This window comes from Zingiber officinale, chromosome 1A (genome assembly GCF_018446385.1).
Source record: "Zingiber officinale cultivar Zhangliang chromosome 1A, Zo_v1.1, whole genome shotgun sequence".
In the NCBI taxonomy this organism is placed as follows: Eukaryota; Viridiplantae; Streptophyta; class Magnoliopsida; order Zingiberales; family Zingiberaceae; genus Zingiber; species Zingiber officinale.
In genome coordinates this window covers 41,372,938-41,387,530 of record NC_055987.1, presented here as the reverse complement: position 1 = coordinate 41,387,530, position 14,593 = coordinate 41,372,938, and the positions used below count along the sequence as shown (strand labels likewise).

General features: G+C 39.9%; 1 protein-coding gene across 2 annotated transcripts in view; it reads right to left on the bottom strand.

Moving 5' to 3' along the window:
- The window catches only part of LOC122023644 (nucleolar complex protein 2 homolog), a 29,272-nt gene extending 19,296 nt beyond the window's left edge, over positions 1–9,976 (bottom strand). For both annotated transcript variants that reach the window (XM_042581918.1, XM_042581926.1), the window contains exon 1: positions 9,840–9,976. The gene's annotated coding sequence lies outside the window, so the exon portion shown is untranslated. The remainder of the gene's footprint in view (positions 1–9,839) is intronic.
- Positions 9,977–14,593: the final 4,617 nt, after the last annotated feature.

Below are 14,593 nucleotides of genomic sequence, written 5' to 3'. Positions count from 1 at the left end.
TAGAGGGGGGGGGGGGTGAATAGCTCGTCGCGTTCGCTCGGTGCTTGGCGTTGCTCGGCGTTGCTTGGCGTTGCTTGTTTCTTCAAGAATATGCAGCGGAAAATACAGAAACAAATACAACCACGCTAACACTAGGATTTTACTTGGTATCCACCTCCAAAGGAGGTGACTAATCCAAGTATCCACACCACGCACGCACCCTCCACTATGAAACACTCCTTTTCGGTAACTACCGAGGGCGGAGAAGCCCTACAAGACTCTCGGTACAAGAAGAAGGAAAGGGAAACAAAATACAAGCACAAAGCTTACAATGAATGCAGAAAACCCTAACCCTAGCTTCTCTTCTTGCCTTTGATCCGCCTCTTGACTCGGAGAGCTTCCAAGAACCTTCAAGAACTGGCGATCACGAGCTTTGAGAGTGCCGTGGAGGAGCTAGCGAAGATCTGAGATGAAACGGTGAAGAGATGCAGACAACGCTCGCTGCGGCTCAAATACGACGCAGCGGTCGGCGATCGATTCGAATATTCCCAATCGATCGGGAGGCTTTGGATCGATCCACGGATCAATCCGACCATGCTATAAGCGCTGGATCGATCCACGGATCGATCCGGCGCTTATCGCGCGAACCCCCAATCGATCCATCGATCGATTTGGACATCTGGATCGATCCACGAATCGATCCGAGGCTCTTTGTATAGGGCTCGGATCGATCCAGCGATCGATCCAGCTCCTGGATCGATCCACTGATCGATCCAGCACTTGGTTTTTGCCCAAAACCAAGTCCCAAGCCTCTCAAACCAACATCCGGTCAACCTTGACCTGTTGATACATCATGCCTAGCATCTGGTCACTCCTTTGACCTGCTAGGACTTCCCACCAAGTGTCTGGTCAATCCCTTTGACCCACTTGGACTTTACTCGTCGTGCCAAGTATCCGGTCACTCTCTTGTCCTACTTGGACTTCCACCAGATGTCTGATCATCCTTGATCCATCTGGATTTTCCCTTGCCTGGCTTCACTCACCAGGACTTTCACCTGGCTTCACTCACCAGGATTTCCTTCTGCCTAGCTTCACTCACTAGGACTTTCACCTGGCTTCACTCACCAGGATTTCCAATCTGCCTAGCTTCACTCACTAGGGCTTTCCTTCTGCCTGGCTTCACTCACCAGGACTTTCACTTCTGCTGCCTAACATACCAGTTAGGACTTCCTAGTCAGGTATCCGGTCACTCTTGACCTACTTGACTCTCCTTCAATCACACTGATCAATCCCTGATCAGAATCTCCCCACATGAACACCTGCACCTGCATTGTCCATGTGTCTACATGTATTGTCAAACATCGAAACTATGACCAAGACCCAAGCTTGGTCAACTCAGTCAACCTTGACCTAAAGGATATTGCACCAACAATCTCCCCCTTTTTGATGTTTGACAATACCTTTAAGTTAGGACCATTCTGAGTTAAGCTAATCCCATAGCCTTAACTCCATTCATGCCAAAAGTATGAATGTTGGTTCCCTTCATTCTCCCCCTATGAGCTCCCCCATAGGTAATGAAAGCCTAGCTTAAACCACACATTCTCCCCCTATTGGCACACATCAACCCATCTTTGAGCACACATCAACCCATGCCTCAATTTTAGGCACACTTCAACAAATGCCCCATTGTTGAAAACTCTCCCCCTGAAGAGTTGCTCATCGTTGTTCACAACTTCACTCGTTGTGGTCAACACGATAATGAAGGTCCCATACCCTTCATTATCCTTAACCTTACATTCTCCCCCAATGTAGGCAAATGCCCATCCTTGAGCATTATCCACTAGAACCCACTTGAACAATGAGGATATCCACTCCCCATTAAAGTTCAAACGCTCAACCTTGAGCATGTTCTTAACGGAAGGTTGACCACCTTCCAAGGTTCATGAAAAATAATTTTCATGTCTTTAAAGAGTCCCTCCCCCTAAAGACATGGTGGTAACTTCTGTCATTGCACCAACAATGACTTGGAATCCCCAAAACTTTAGGAAACCCAAATTTAGAAGTTTTGAGGTTCAAATATTCAAAATTTGAAACAAACCTCAACCTAAACTTCAACTTAGCCTTCCTTAACCAATCCATCCTTGTTTTCCACACGAAAACACCCTTTTTATGTATACAAATGTATTTTCAGGGGTTTAGAATGGTTACCTAGACTAAAATAGGTTTAGAGTGCTGAAATCAGGCCTTCCCAGCCAAAATCAGCATCCTGGATCGATTGGAGTTGAGTTCCAATCGATTCAACCTATCTGAATCGATCCACTGATCGATTCAGGATGTGTGGATCGATCGGCTGATCGATCCAGCGAGCTTCTGCTCGTGAGAATTGCCTTATGAATCGATCCACGGATCGATTCAGGCACTCCAATCGATCCATGGATCGATTGGAGCTCTGATAGTTGCTGAATTTCAAATTTAGCCAACTTCAGAAACCCCTAGAAAATTCTACAAAAATCTAAAAATTATGAAATTTCGTGTAGACATTATTTAGGGCATACTTTATCATGGAAAAATAGTTTTCTATGAAAATACCTCATATTTTCAAAGATTGACACAAACTTGAAAGCTTGCTAAAACTTTAGCGTTTTCTTCAAGTTTGTGTCTAACTATTCAATGGTGATTACTATCAAAAGATAGCCTTCACCAAGGTTTTCCAAAAGCATTTTGAAATAATTTTCAAAACCAATATCCCATCACATTCCTTGGGCTTAATGCACATGACTTGTACATTAGCTTTCCCAATGATGGGAAAACACATAACTATGTGTTTTGATGAACCTAAAACTCAAAAGAATGCACTAAATCAACATCTTGAGTTTTGTTCATCTTTCTAACATCTCACTTGTATCTAATGTGCACTAAAACACATACAAGTCACCTTATAGTCCTTGTGAGATGTGAGATTTTAGTTTTGCCCTATTCTAGGGATCATGCATATCTATCTAGGCATTTTAGAGATATTAGACATCCACCCAGGACGTCACTTGTTAATAAGTGTTGTTAAATGCTATTTGTCCTTAATTACAAGGAATTAAACTTAATGCATGATTATGCTATGGCATACATCAAAATGAAATAACTTTCAAAAGAAAGATTCCTATAATTACATGATGTATGTATGACATGACATGGTATTTTTGTATTTTCATAATAAGGTATGAGTGCAAAAATAGACATGATGTCATGGCATATGATGGGCAAACAATCATGGCAAGATTTAGCATAAATAAAATATACCTAGATTATCTATCTAAGTATCCTTAACCACTTAGCTAACTCAAAATACCACTAGTTTCAACTTAAACCTAGATTGCCCTAAAGTGCTTCAAGACAATGCCAAAGCCTAAATTGGCATTTCTAATTCCCTTGATTAATTTATACCAATTGAAATTAAGCATATTCCTCAAATGTTGGCATATTTCATTTTTCCACAAGAGTAGCACTTTTAAATTAAGGCCCGGATTGCATTAAATTGCCTAAGAACATACCAAAATCCTAACTTGATAGTTCTTATGAATTTCCCAATATGTGCCATTTAAGATTAAAATCAATTCTTCCACCATTAGACACATTTTACTCTTTCAAGGAGTAAATAATAATTTCATTTCATTTTCAAAGGTTAACACAGCCTTGAAAATGCTCCTTGAGTGTCAATTTCCTCAAAGTTGGGTTAACTACCCTTCTAATCGGAGTTGACACTCTCTAACCCATCTATGGGGTAGAGAAGATGCTCCTAGGAACCCAAAACCTATTGGTGCTCCTTGGATGCTCTAGGTATTCACTAGGGATAACCTCCCTAGATACCTTCCTAGTGACCTTGTTTTGCTTCTTAGAAGCCTTGGTCACTTTTTCTAGGTCAACTCTAGGGATTTCTTCCCTTGTGACCTTGTTTGTGACTTTCTTAGACTTCTTAGAAGTCTTAGTCACATTTATTGCAAAAATACTCTTAGGGATGACTTCCCTAGTATTTTTGGCTTGACCACTAGACCTAGGGTTTGTTCCATAACTATATGGAACTCTATGGTAAGAGGGCACATCCTTCTTAGCCTTTGGTTTGTATCCCAAACCTCTATGGCCATTGGATGGCTTTTGTACCCCTAAACCTAGGTTATGCTCATTTTGCCCTAATAGGATATTTTCCATTCTTTTTAGGGTCTTTTCCATTTTATCAAGTCTTGACCTCAAGACTTGATTTTCCATCACTAAGTCCTTAGTTTTTGGTTTTCCATTAAGTTCATGAGCATTTTTGTGTCTAAGCTTGTAGCTACAATCCTTAGAGTTCTTGCCTAGACTTTTACCTACATTCCTAGCCTTAGGTGTAGTAGTTTTAGCATGAAAAGCTATATGTTTTTCTTTAACGCTATCATGCTTTCTATTTTCATGGTAAATAGCATTAAAATGATATAAGTTAGAACTATCATGTTTTTTACCATAATGTAAAGGGGTAGGCTCAATAAATGTTACCTTCTTCTTTACCTTGGAGGCTCCCCCTTGACTAATGCCTCCTTGAGCCTTGACCATCTTCTTCCCCTTGGGGCATTGACTTCGGTAATGCCCTTTTTGGTTGCAAGAAAAGCACACAATGTGCTCCTTGCTCCTTTTTATTCCGGGGATGGTCTCCTTGGGCTTCTCCTTGCCCTTTTGTGCCACTTGGCCCTTCTTCTTGGCCAAGTTGGGACACTTGCTCTTGTAGTGCCCATGTTCCCTACATTCAAAGCATATAATATGATTTTTATTATTAATTCAAATATTTATACCTTTGCTTGTAGGGATGACATCTTTTCCTTTGGATCCGGAGGTAGAAGCTTCCTCTAGATCAGACCTTGATTCTCCTCCATTTGATTTTTCTTGACTTGTGGAGGTAGAGGCTTCTTCCTCCTCTTCTTCTCTCGACCCGGATGTAGAAGCTTCTCCTTCTTCTTGATCCGGCGTCACCAAGGATTGCTCCCCCTCAATCCTAGAGGTGGAGGCTTCATCATCTTGAATATGAAACAAGGAGTATGCTCCCTCCTTGTTCCATTCGTTGCATTCCCTTGAGGATGAAACTTCTTGGATTTCCTCTTCTTCGGAGGTTGAGCATCTCTCAACCTCGGAGTCCTCCTCTTGGTCTTGCTCCAAAGAGTCACCCTCTCTGGATTCTTCTTGCTCTTGTACAGTGGAGGGGATCTCTTCATGAAGCTTGGCCAATTTGCTCCATAGTTCCTTTGCATCTTCAAATTCTCCAATTTTGCAAAGGATGGTGCTTGGCAATAAATTGACCAAGAGCTTGGTCACTTTGTCATTGGCCTCGCACCTTTGGACTTGCTCTTGGTTCCACTTGCTACTCTTGAGAACTTTACCCTTTGAATTTCTTGGAGCCTTGAAACCTTCCATTAGAGCAAACCATTGCTCTATCTCCATCATAAGAAAATTTTTGATTCTTGATTTCCAAGAATCGAAACTCGTAGAAGTGTATGGTGGAGCCACCCTTGTGTCAAATCCAAGCCCATCTTGGAATTGCATCTTGAAGTTGAGCTTGATAAAGTCTTGAACTTGAAGAAATTGCTCCAACTTCTTCACCCTCTAGCTTTTCTTGATATGTTTGCCCCTTCCGGCGGTGATTCCGGTGAAGAGCAACCTTGCTCTGATACGACTTGTTAGGACCAAAAGTAGCTAGAGGGGGGGGGGGGTGAATAGCTCGTCGCGTTCGCTCGGTGCTTGGCGTTGCTTGGCGTTGCTTGTTTCTTCAAGAATATGCAGCGGAAAATACAGAAACAAATACAACCACGCTAACACTAGGATTTTACTTGGTATCCACCTCCAAAGGAGGTGACTAATCCAAGGATCCACACCATGCACGCACCCTCCACTATGAAACACTCCTTTTCGGTAACTACCGAGGGCGGAGAAGCCCTACAAGACTCTCGGTACAAGAAGAAGGAAAGGGAAACAAAATACAAGCACAAAGCTTACAATGAATGCAGAAAACCCTAACCCTAGCTTCTCTTCTTGCCTTTGATCCGCCTCTTGACTCGGAGAGCTTCCAAGAACCTTCAAGAACTGGCGATCACGAGCTTTGAGAGTGCTGTGGAGGAGCTAGCGAAGATCTGAGATGAAACGGTGAAGAGATGCTGCAGCCAACGCACGCCTGCAGCTCAAATACGACGCAACGGTCGGATCCCGATCGATTCGAATATTCCCAATCGATCGGGGAGGCTTTGGATCGATCCACGGATCGATCCAGAGCGCCTCTGTGCTCTGGAAAAATGCCTGGATCGATCCACGGATCGATCCAGCGCTTATCGCGCAAAGCAGCCGCGTCCCAATCGATCCACTGATCGATTTGGACATCTGGATCGATCCACGAATCGATCCAGAGGCTCTCTGTTCGCTAGGAAAGGCCTGGATCGATCCACTGATCGATCCAGCTCCTGGATCGATCCACTGATCGATCCAGCACTTGGTTTTTGCCCAAAACCAAGTCCCAAGCCTCTCAAACCAACATCCGGTCAACCTTGACCTGTTGATACATCATGCCTAGCATCTGGTCACTCCTTTGACCTGCTAGGACTTCCCACCAAGTGTCTGGTCAATCCCTTTGACCCACTTGGACTTTACTCGTCGTGCCAAGTATCCGGTCACTCTCTTGTCCTACTTGGACTTCCACCAGATGTCTGATCATCCTTGATCCATCTGGATTTTCCCTTGCCTGGCTTCACTCACTAGGACTTTCACCTGGCTTCACTCACCAGGATTTCCTTCTGCCTAGCTTCACTCACTAGGACATTCACCTGGCTTCACTCACCAGGATTTCCAATCTGCCTAACTTCACTCACTAGGGCTTTCCTTCTGCCTGGCTTTACTCACCAGGACTTTCACTTCTGCTGCCTAACATACCAGTTAGGACTTCCTAGTCAGGTATCCGGTCACTCTTGACCTACTTGACTCTCCTTCAATCACACTGATCAATCCCTGATCAGAATCTCCCCACATGAACACCTGCACCTGCATTGTCCATGTGTCTACATGTATTGTCAAACATCGAAACTATGACCAAGACCCAAGCTTGGTCAACTCAGTCAACCTTGACCTAAAGGATATTGCACCAACATAAATTATTTACCTTTAAGTCCCTAGAGATGAAATATGCATCTACTAGGATTGACCATTCAGGAGTTCTAAGAAATACATTAAGTGCATACCTTAGCGAATCCCAGTTGATTACCTTTTCTCTGAGATTCGTACGTCCGGTGAAGAGTTCTTTGATCCTTGAGTGGAGGTGTGCGATGATTTTGCCTTCTTCTAACTGGATGTTGTTGATCTGGTTCCAGAGCAGGTCCCGTCTCACGAGTTTTACCTCCGAGCTCTCTTCGTGTAGTTCTAGGAATTTCTCCTAGAGCTCCTTGGCTGACTCGTAGGCTCCAATCCGGTTGACTTCTTGAGGTGGTAAGATGTAACGACCCACCTTCTACACTACTACTACTACTTCAAAGGTGGACGTTACCTAACTACTAACTCTACTTAACCGGTATGATTAAAAATCACATGGAAACCCTACCGAAAAATTTCGGTAGAATCTCCCCTGTACCGGTGACCAAATCCATAATACAAACAATATATACGCAGCCACAGGCGGCTGGAACACATTTTATTCACAACCACGCAGTATAATAACACAATAAGAAGGAAGAAACTACTCTAGCAATAGTAAACAACTATATCACTCCACGAATAATAAATGAAAACTAATTACAAGTGCGGAATAAACTCAACTACAATCATAATTGCATAATAACATTAAAAGAGAACTAAAAGAACTAAACAGAAAAGTCTTGACAATTTGCCAGCTCATTCTGGATCTCTCCATAGTCCAGTCATCACACACCTTCATCACCACCACCTTGTCGCCTTCCTTGCTAAATCTTTTCCTTTCCTTTATCTGCAGTAGGAGGAAATGCAGTCTATAAGCATAAAGCTTAGTGAGCGCTATCTACTCACAAAAACTCGATATGCATGTATACAAATAAAAATATGCTAAAACTGAATGCTAACATGTAAACCTACTCATGCTCATAAATAGCAAAGAAATCAACTAACAGAAAAGCTAACATGTATAGCTACTCATGCTCATAAATAGCAAAGAAATCAACTAACTGAAAAGCTAACATATAAAGCTAAACATGCTCATCAACTAGCAAATAAATAACATGTAAGAAACTAAACATGTAAAAGCTGCTAGCATAAAGGAAAGCTAAACTTGCTGATCTGTAAAACAAAGTGAAACTTACTTCATTTACTCTAAACTTATTCTTTTATTTCACTTGTTTAAAACTTATTCTTTAACACCTTATACTTAGGTAAAACTTGTTTTACTTGTTCAAAAACTTATACTTATAATACTTCAAAATAATAATCAACTTCTTCTTGGGCCCATGCATTAGTACCATCTTATGCGCGTTCCCTAATAGGTTGGGGTAGCGAGCCACCAATCCTAAAAGAGCAGACCTCGGTCTACCAGGGCCAAGACCTCGGAATTGGACACCTGGATTTGTTTAACGATAACCTCGGAAGTCGGGTACTAGCCTCTTCTTAAAAGTAAAATACTTATTATCTTAATTACTTCTTCTTTAAATGCCTTGGCATTTTAATAAGCGCCTTGTGTGCCAAAATCCCTAAAGTCTCGACTTTGGGATCTACTTAAGGCCTTGGCCTTTTCTTTCTTTTCTTTATCTTTCTTATACTGTTGGGGTATCTTTCGTATGCATCTATGAATGAAACTAACTATGTAACACATAATCATGCATAGAATACAAAAGAAATCTACACATACAATACTTATCAAAAATCTATACTAATGCTTAATAGAAATCTGCATACTAGCTTGATAAAAATCTGCACAATAGCTTAACAGAAATCTGCATACTAGCTTAACAAAATCTGTACTTGCTTAACAAAAATTCTGCAAAGAAACTTAACAAAAGAAAACATATTCTGGCTAGTACAGATTTTCATCGTCTCTCAAACTTCCTGTCCATAATATGACTAATACACAGCTTATCTGGAATTCAATCAATAAAGATATTATAACTCGTATTCCATTTAAAATTCCAGAATCAGCCAAGCACAGATGTTATCCATATACTTGAATGGAAGTAGCATAACTAAACCTCAAGCTCAGATTCAACATAAGCAATTTATCTAAACCTCATGCTCAGATTTAATGTAAGCAAATTATCTAAACCTCATGCTCAGATTTAACATAAGCAAATTATCTAAACCTCATGTTCAGATTAAAGAACCTCAAATTTGTATACTCTAAAGACTTAATCAAACTTCACTATAATCTTTTAAAACTGCACTATGAGGAGATCTAAACTTCCAAATTGATTTCAATTATCTCAGTTTCCCCACTCATCTAATATCAAAAATCTGTACTATACTAGACTTAACAAAAATCAGCATATTAAACTTATAAAATCTGCACTTGTGATCTTAATCAAATCTGCATTATACACTTAACTAAATCTGCATTATACACTTAACAAAATCTACTCTAAGATCTCAACCGAATCAAGCACAGAAACCTTGAGTTACTTCAAGAACATCACAGAATAAAATCAAATCTCATATCTAGCAACAGGATACTAATTCTTGCTACAACAAAACTTAAAAGGAAGGAAAACAGAAACGCATGCTAATAAAACAGAACCCTAACCAAAAGAAAAAAAACAACATGGCAAGGCTACACGGGAAATCCACAATCGTGGCAAGAAACCAAACCAATCGAAGGAAACTACTCCTACTGCAGGTGAGAAGCAACTCACCTTGCGTTCTTGAACTTACAGCCGGCAAAAATCCCTTCTAGGGTTCGCGGCGAAGCTTGAGTTTCCCGACCGCTTCCTCGTGCCTACGGGCCCTCCTGCCGAGGTGGTCTCGATTGGTGAAGATCCGTTGGAAGGGAACCTTCGCCGGCCACCGGAGGAAGGAATCCTGGCGACGGCTGCGATTGCGCCCAAGAGAACCCCGACGCTGCGCGCGAGAAAGGATAGGAGAGGGGAAAAATTAGGTCACGGCCAAAACTTAAGTTCTCCTTTTAATACTCTAATATTTCTGTTAACTAGTACTACTTAAATATATTTCGATATAGGTTTAGTAAGAAAAGTTTGGCTGGTCTGTAGGTGGGCTGCGTTCTGCTTAAGGCCCGGCTCGTGAGTTCGAATCCCGGCTGCAACCTATTTTCTTCTTATTATTTCTTGCTATTAACTTCTATTACTTAAATAAAATTCTTCCTTTATTTGTTTATGTAACAACTGCTAGCTCAGTTGGTTAGCCAGGTTTTGCTCGGGTCAGGGGTTGCCGGTTCGAGCCTCGGCTTGGACATTTTTTGTCAAAACTTCTTTCTTTTGGTAAAAATACCAAACGACCTCCAAATATTGCATAAAAATACTCTAAAAATTTCTAAATTTCTCTAGAATTTTTCTAAAGCATTTCTAGATTTTAATAAGGTCTTTTAGGACTCCAAATCATAAAATTTGGGGTGTTACAATCCTCTCTACCTTATAAAAAGTTCGTCCTCGAACTTAGAATAATTCCGAATATTTCTATCTCAAAATATCCTCACGCTCCTAAGTAACTTCCTCATGCTTCTGGTTCTAAATGACTCCCACTAATGATACTCTTTGTTCCTTAGTCTCTTAACTTCTCAATCCTCTATCATTTATCTCGCATCGTACCCATTAGTGGTCTTTGGAAGACTTGATATCTTCTCTATCCTTTCTAAACATACTTATGTATATACGAATATAAGAGAAACAAAACTAAAATTGTCTCTATTCTTTCTAAGCATATGTATCAAAACATAAAAAATTAGAACATGAATTTTCTTCTTTCCTAAGCACATATAAGCAGGTACTCTATACTGCAAATAATAAAGAAAGCATAAAAGAAAATTAAATACTTACTTACTTGAAGACGGCAAGGATGGTGCTGATGTGTGATGCTGGAGAATGGGAACTGCTCTGATAACAACTGTAACGACCCACCTTCTACACTACTACTACTACTCTAAAGGTGGACGTTACCTAACTACTAACTCTACTTAACCGGTATGATTAAAAATCACATGGAAACCCTACCGAAAAATTTCGACAGAGTCTCCCCTGTACCGGTGACCAAATCCATAATACAAACAATATATACGCAGCCACAGGCGGCTGGAACACATTTTATTCACAACCACGCAGTATAATAACACAATAAGAAGGAAGAAACTACTCTAGCAATAGTAAACAACTATATCACTCCACGAATAATAAATGAAAACTAATTACAAGTGCGGAATAAACTCAACTACAATCATAATTGCATAATAACATTAAAAGAGAACTAAAAGAACTAAACAGAAAAGTCTTGGCAATTTGCCAGCTCATTCTGGATCTCTCCATAGTCCAATCATCACACACCTTCATCACCACCACCTTGTCGCCTTCCTTGCTAAATCTTTTCCTTTCCTTTATCTGCAGTAGGAGGAAATGCAGTCTATAAGCATAAAACTTAGTGAGCGCTATCTACTCACAAAAACTCGATATGCATGTATACAAATAAAAACATGCTAAAACTGAATGCTAACATGTAAAGCTACTCATGCTCATAAATAGCAAAGAAATCAACTAACAGAAAAGCTAACATGTATAGCTACTCATGCTCATAAATAGCAAAGAAATCAACTAACTGAAAAGCTAACATATAAAGCTAAACATGCTCATCAACTAGCAAATAAATAACATGTAAGAAACTAAACATGTAAAAGCTGCTAGCATAAAGGAAAGCTAAACTTGCTGATCTGTAAAACAAAGTGAAACTTACTTCATTTACTCTAAACTTATTCTTTTATTTCACTTGTTTAAAACTTATTCTTTAACACCTTATACTTAGGTAAAACTTGTTTTACTTGTTCAAAAACTTATACTTATAATACTTCAAAATAATAATCAACTTCTTCTTGGGCCCAGGCATAGTACCATCTTATGCACGTTCCCTAATAGGTTGGGGTAGCGAGCCACCAATCCTAAAAGAGCAGACCTCGGTCTACCAGGGCCAAGACCTCGGAATTGGACACCTGGATTTGTTTAACGACAACCTCGAAAGTCGGGTACTAGCCTCTTCTTAAAAGTAAAATACTTATTATCTTAATTACTTCTTCTTTAAATGCCTTGGCATTTTAATAAGCGCCTTGTGTGCCAAAATCTCTAAAGTCTCGACTTTGGAATCTACTTAAGGCCTTGGCCTTTTCTTTCTTTTCTTTATCTTTCTTATACTGTTGGGGTATCTTTCGTATGCATCTATGAATGAAACTAACTATGTAACACATAATCATGCATAGAATACAAAAGAAATCTACACGTACAATACTTATCAAAAATCTATACTAATGCTTAACAGAAATCTGCATACTAGCTTGATAAAAATCTGCACAATAGCTTAACAGAAATCTGCATACTAGCTTAACAAAATCTGTACTTGCTTAACAAAAATTCTGCAAAGAAACTTAACAAAAGAAAACATATTCTGGCTAGTACAGATTTTCATCGTCTCTCAAACTTCCTGTCCATAATATGACTAATACACAGCTTATCTGGAATCCACTCAATAAAGATATTATAACTCGTATTCCATTTAAAATTCCAGAATCAGCCAAGCACAGATGTTATCCATATACTTGAATGGAAGTAGCATAACTAAACCTTAAGCTCAGATTCAACATAAGCAATTTATCTAAACCTCATGCTCAGATTTAACATAAGCAAATTATCTAAACCTCATGTTCAGATTAAAGAACCTCAAATCTGTATACTCTAAAGACTTAATCAAACTTCACTATAATCTTTTAAAACTGCACTATGAGGAGATCTAAACTTCCAAATTGATTTCAATTATCTCAGTTTCCCCACTCATCTAATATCAAAAATCTGTACTATACTAGACTTAACAAAAATCAGCATATTAAACTTATAAAATCTGCACTTGTGATCTTAATCAAATCTGCATTATACACTTAACTAAATCTGCATTATACACTTAACAAAATCTACTCTAAGATCTCAACCGAATCAAGCACAGAAACCTTGAGTTACTTCAAGAACATCACAGAATAAAATCAAATCTCATATCTAGCAATAGGATACTAATTCTTGCTACAACAAAACTTAAAAGGAAGGAAAACAGAAACGCATGTTAATAAAACAAAACCCTAACCAAAAGAAAAAAAACAACATGGCAAGGCTACACGGGAAATCCACAATCGTGGCAAGAAACCAAACCAATCGAAGGAAACTACTCCTACTGCAGGTGAGAAGCAACTCACCTTGCGTTCTTGAACTTACAGCCGGCAAAAATCCCTTCTAAGGTTCGCGGCGAAGCTTGAGTTTCCCGGCCGCTTCCTCGTGCCTACGGGCCCTCCTGCCGAGGTGGTCTCGATTGGTGAAGATCCGCTGGAAGGGAACCTTCGCCGGCCATCGGAGGAAGGAATCCTGGCGGCGGCTGCGATTTCGCCCAAGAGAACCCCGACGCCGCGCGAGAGAAAGAATAGGAGAGGGGAAAAATTAGGTCACGGCCAAAACTTAAGTTCTCTAAAACAAATAGATTAAGTTTTGGATCAAACGTGTTAAGTTCCGCAGATGATCTGAAATTTAATTTAAAAGAACACATGGTAGCTAGGAAAAGGTTCAGACCTTTGTACAAAATTTTTGTACAGTGGAACCTCTAGGCTTTCCGAGTAGCAACCAACAATTGGTATCAGAGCTAGGGTTTTGCCTCTGTGTATTTGGTATTAGTTTAATTATGCACATGTCATACATAATTTAGGCAGGATAATAGTAGGATGTGCTAACTTTGTGGATGCAGGATCCAACTATTATGACTTTTAGTTATTATGTGTGTGATTGGACCCTTGGACATGTCAAGGGCATTTATATGTGTGTGCATGATTGTATTATAAAATATAGCAGGAGCTGTATTTAGTTTTATTAGGATTTTATTTTTGATCTAGATACATGTACATTCCTTTTATGGAATATAGGATCAAAAATGTAAAATTCTATTTATGTCGCGGATCGAATCTTGCAAAGCGTGGAACCTTCTAAGGACCAGAGGCGCAGCGAAACTAGGAGCAAGATGGATGCGACAGCTAGACCCGGTGGCGGTGGCCAAATATGGCAGCAGCTTGGGATGACAACTAGAGATAAAATCCATAATAGTTGAAAATTAGATTTTCTATTTATTGCTTTTATATTGTGCTGTGTGTGCATGTTGGTTTACATATTTAGTAGGCTAGCATAGTTAAAATTCCTCATTTATAAATAACTAAGTGGGAGAGGAATTTTTAAGTAAATCCCATGGTCTCCATTACTGGTTTGTAAGTGATGCAAACAAGCTTGCGCGTTGGCTCTGAGTCCCTTCCTCCATAACGGATGAGCTTGTTTGTGGATCACTAGAACAGACTTCCATTTTTGGATGATTATAGGAAGTTAATTAAGAGCGTGTGATCTTCCCCAACGGAAGGGGCATAATCTTATTAATG